This window comes from Raphanus sativus, unplaced genomic scaffold, assembly GCF_000801105.2.
Source record: "Raphanus sativus cultivar WK10039 unplaced genomic scaffold, ASM80110v3 Scaffold5105, whole genome shotgun sequence".
In the NCBI taxonomy this organism is placed as follows: domain Eukaryota; kingdom Viridiplantae; phylum Streptophyta; class Magnoliopsida; order Brassicales; family Brassicaceae; genus Raphanus; species Raphanus sativus.
Window position 1 is genome coordinate 1 of NW_026620405.1, and position 4,869 is coordinate 4,869.

At 30.2% G+C, this 4,869-nt stretch overlaps 1 long non-coding RNA gene across 1 annotated transcript; it reads right to left on the bottom strand.

Moving 5' to 3' along the window:
* Nucleotides 1-107: 107 nt before the first annotated feature.
* LOC130507661 (uncharacterized) lies at nucleotides 108-1,152 on the bottom strand. The gene is made up of 2 exons (XR_008942388.1): nucleotides 659-1,152; nucleotides 108-563 (listed from the first exon to the last, which is right to left on the bottom strand). It is a non-coding gene; the product is annotated as an uncharacterized LOC130507661 (long non-coding RNA).
* Nucleotides 1,153-4,869: the final 3,717 nt, after the last annotated feature.

Here is a 4,869-nt window from a genome sequence, read left to right on the forward strand (position 1 = left end):
AAAAAATTGGAAGAATTTGTAATTCTTCAAATTATTCGCTGACATGTCTGTTTTCCATTCACCTATTAAAAAAAATACTCAACTTTGACAAAAAAAAAGTACTCAACTTTGTTAGAAAAAAATTGTACTCAACTGTTCAAAGTTCCAAACAAATCATATTACACCACTTTCAAAAAGTCTCGAACTCACGTTGTACTAACTTATTGATCAAAGATGATCACATCATACAACAATAACAGGGAAGAGAAAACAACTTGCACTGAAAGTATTAAACACATATAACTCAAGCTGAATTAAATACAAAAAGGAACCAAAATACACACAGTGCTACTTTCAGTTCCTGCAAATTTACAGAAACAGCAATTGTATTGCCCACGATCATCTTCTTGTAGGACAAAGAATGCCCATATCATCTTTGCTCTATGAGCAATTAATTACCTTGAGTTTGGTGGAAGAGCAGAGCTTGGTCTTTCAGTTTTCTTCCTTCTCTTTCCAGAAAGAGAAGGCTCTGAAGCTTCTTCTTCTTGAACCTCATCGTTCTGATTATAAGAAGTTAAATCCATCTGCAGAAAAGGAAAACAGTCACAATCAGTTATTTATAAACACTGCAAAACTTAGTCTTTTATCTATAAATAGTCTATGTGCATAGAGGACAGACCTGAGAGGCAAAAAAACAGATATGTATGATTCTGGTAGATAAATAATTTAGCGGTAACCAGCTATTAACAAATAGTCAATTTAACGAAATTCCCTTGAATTGGGCCTCTGGGAACAGAACACAACCCATCGTCATCGACCACATCTTGTCAAGTGCTGGAGCGGCTGTAGCAGAGCGGGTTGAAGTTGTAGCTGTATGTGGAGCGTGGTTCAGAGCGGGTCTTGGCAGTGACCTCATCAAGCCACTCCCATTCCCATCAGATCTCGACCACGGAGCACAAGTGATGAAGTGATAGAGCGGGTCTTGGTAGCGACCTCATCAAGCCACTCCAAACCCAGCGAGTTTCAGAGCGGGTGTTCGGCGCAGGAAGCCTAAGCCACTCTACAACTTGAGCACAGCCACATCAAAGACCAAGCATCAGAGCGGCCTAATGGAGCGGGGAAGCTTACCCGCTCTGGAGCACGCAAACCTTGGAGCGGGTTGCTGGAACGACTTTGAGAACCCGCTCCCACACTCTGCTTGGTCGAGTTTTAATTATTTTATGGGGTTTTCAGACTTGTTGAATGGGCCCACTCGTTTTTAGAAGTCCTATAAATACATTTTAGACCTAAAAGTTGAGACGTATCTTGTTATCTCTCAAAATACATTGAAACTTTGGGAAAGCTTGAACCTTTATCATTTTAATCTTTCTTTCTTAAGTAAATCTGAGTTTATTTCATCTTCTTATCATGATTAGTCTTGAATTTATCATGGGTTTAAGGTTAAACATGATGATTAGGGAGTAGACTCTTTTTGGATTCATGGGGTAGGGTGATTAGGGTGATTAAGTGAAGATCTAGGGCGTTTAGTGTTAGATTTCTTGTTTTCCTTGCTTATCTACTGTTCTTAGTGTTAGATTAGTGCTGACCTCTCTAATCTTGATCATTAGACATTTCTCACCCGAAAGGTGTATGATGAAATGTCTGAATGAAGTAGACTTTGCTCTTTGCCTTCTTAGCCAATGAGAATTGATGCTAGGGTGCTTAGATAGTTAGTATACATGCATTTAATGATTGCTTGATTGAATCAAACCAATGGGAATTGATGTTTGATGATTAATGGTAAATGAGCATTTTTCTTGAGAAATAACTTGCTTAGTTGAGTGTTCTAGACTTAAGGAAGTCTTTTGATTGATTGTTTGACATCTTAGATTGGATCTTCATCACCTGAAATCAAATGCCTAGTCCCATGAGTCCTTTTGCCTCCTATTGTTTGAAGCTTTATTTACTTGTTTTTGTTAGCATTGTTCTTGTTTGAAATCATTTCATAAACTGACTGCACTTAGATTAAGTATTGATTTGCATTCTCATTGCTTCAAGTTGACTTAGGATTGGATTGACACTCTCTTATACTACTTTGGCTTAGGACTTTTGAAAAGTCCTTGTCATTCTCATGTGCATAGCAAAATTATGGCACATAGATAGTTATCTTTACCACAATTGTTGTTTGCCAATATGTGAAGATGTTTCAGTTTTGTTGCGGTTTTGTTTCAAAGTCAAAATTGTTTGTTTTTTCTAATATTAATTCTCATATAGATTAAGTAAAAAATTTCTTACTTAATCTCATACACTGAATTTTACAGTCATTCATCTCGACTGAATGGTTTTGGGATATTTTAAATTATCTATGTTACAATTAAAATAAAAAGCAAATAAAAATATGTTGGTTAAATATGTATAATTGGTTTAATAGTTGTTCTTATTTGAGAAGTTTGGTTATATATGTGGTTTAATAATTATTTCTGTGGTTACTTTATTTTATGGGGGTTTATTATGATTTTCACTATTTTTTTGCAATTAACTAAATTTTATACTTCGATGAGCTTGACCCGCACGCCCGTGCGTGTGTTAACTTTTTACTATTTTTTCAGAAATTGATATTTTCATGATTATTAATATATATTTTATATGTATCATAATATAATTAACTGTATAAGTATTTGAATATTTTTAGGTTTTTATACATCAAAATCGAACCGGAATCAAATAGGATAATAGGATTATTTTTACTTTTAGAATATTCTCTTCATATACCATATTTTAGTAAATCCACAAATAATAATTTAAATGGATGGTTAAATGAAATATATCTTATATTGGTTCGGTCTAGACATAAACTTTACGTTTTGTATATTATATATTTGGTATTGATAAAAACATATTTAAATTGTATAAAATGTAAATTTTGATTTATACGAAACCGGTTCAGGTTACTGACTTATAGATTGCCACTTGTGTATACTATTTGTATAAATGAAGAAGATAAAACTGGTTTGACCCCAAAAAAAAGATCAAAGGTATATTATAATAGTTTGTATTCAAAGAAGAGGTGATAAAGTAGAAGTCATGTTATGATGATGGTACTGAAAATTGGAGAATTTTCTTTCCACTTTTTTGAAGGAGAGAATGCCCTGGTTTGTAATGGCAATGCCATTATTTCTATCGTATGTACAAACCCTTTGTATTTCTTAAAAAATAACCAACTAAACATGTTTAAATTTAATTAAATACAGTTTATATGATTTGTCTATACACATAGTTATTATAGGTTTTAATAAAGAAGATGAAAATTTGATTTTGACTTTCTTGTTACCATGTTTTTAGGTAAGATTAGATTTAGAAAATTCATTAATAACCAGAAAATCAAAGAATAATAAAAGGTAAGTTTATTAATTATTCTAGTGGCATTTTATTGTAAATATTATGCAAGTTTAAGAATTATTCTAAATTTTTACTTCAGTTTTAATAGATTAGACTAGATTTTGACCCGCCCTTTGAGAGGGCGGGTATATTTTTTATTTTACCTTTTTGAGAAATTTAATTTTTATATTTGTGTTATTTTTTAAATCATGTTTGTGTTTAATATTAATTTAATTTAGTAATTTTTTGATAAATATAATAAATATGACAGGTTGTATAACTATACATTTGTGCCATATGCATATAAGATATTATTTTAAAATTTATTTTTAAAGTTTGAAACATATTATATTTTTAATATTTTCTTAACATAATTAATCAAGTATATTTCATACCCAAAAAACCCGATTTAGAATCGACTCGAATATCAAAGTCTCGTACTCTGTTAGACTTGACCTATATACTCGAACGGTTTTTAAAGTGTTATATTCGAAAATCAATATCAAATCTAACCTTCACCGAAAACTGAATTTTTTTCTTGAAAAATGTCTTAAAAAAATAAAATTTAATATATTCTGTTAAATATATATATATACAAATGGGTTAATATATTCTTCACTAACTTTAAGTATATTCACATTGAATAAATATTTTTAACAAATAACCTATTTAAAACTCGTTAAGCTAAAACCCGTCATTTTCACCGTCTAGAGTAACAATTAAGCGAAGAACACTGTGTATGGATGGGTGGTGAGGTTCCATATTGACTATAACTGGTCTAGATTTTGATCCGCGCTTTGGAAGCGCGAGATATTTTCGAACCAAACCAAATTTATATACTATAAATTTGTATTTTTGATTGTGTATTTATTTTTAAATGTTACACATGAAATATTATATTTAGTGTTCTGAAACTCGATCTTGTCCCGCGGTTAAATTGGCAAAATCAGTGACCTTATATGTAATTTGGTTAAGTTTAAAAACTTGTTATTTAAAGGTTCTATAAAACCCACGAAAAACGCTAAAACATGGGACTCGACAACTGGTTAAACTGATGGACGTCCCATTACGTAATACAGTTTAACATGAATTGTCGTATTTAAAATATTTTAATTCATGAATATTTAGATAAATGGTGGATATATTACGAATGTGATGCTCCTATTTTATTAAAGTTAGCTATACAAAATTTTAATCAAACTAATTTATCATTTTATTGTAAGTGTAATTAATCAATATTTGAGAGGATGCATGCTAAAATAGAAATATATTTGAGCATCAATGATTGGTATACAGTTATTACAATTTAGTGATTCAATTTTGAAATAAATATAATTTCTTATTCAGTTTAATGTTATTGTTCAATTTTTATTAAGAAAATTTGATGTTTTTTCGTTTATTTTAATTTTTCAAATTTAATTTCATTATTCATATTAGACTTTGAAAACTTAATTATGAAAAATTAGTAATCTACACATATAATTTTCTTATAAAAACATTTTTAAGTACATATAATTTAATTAGAATTTACAT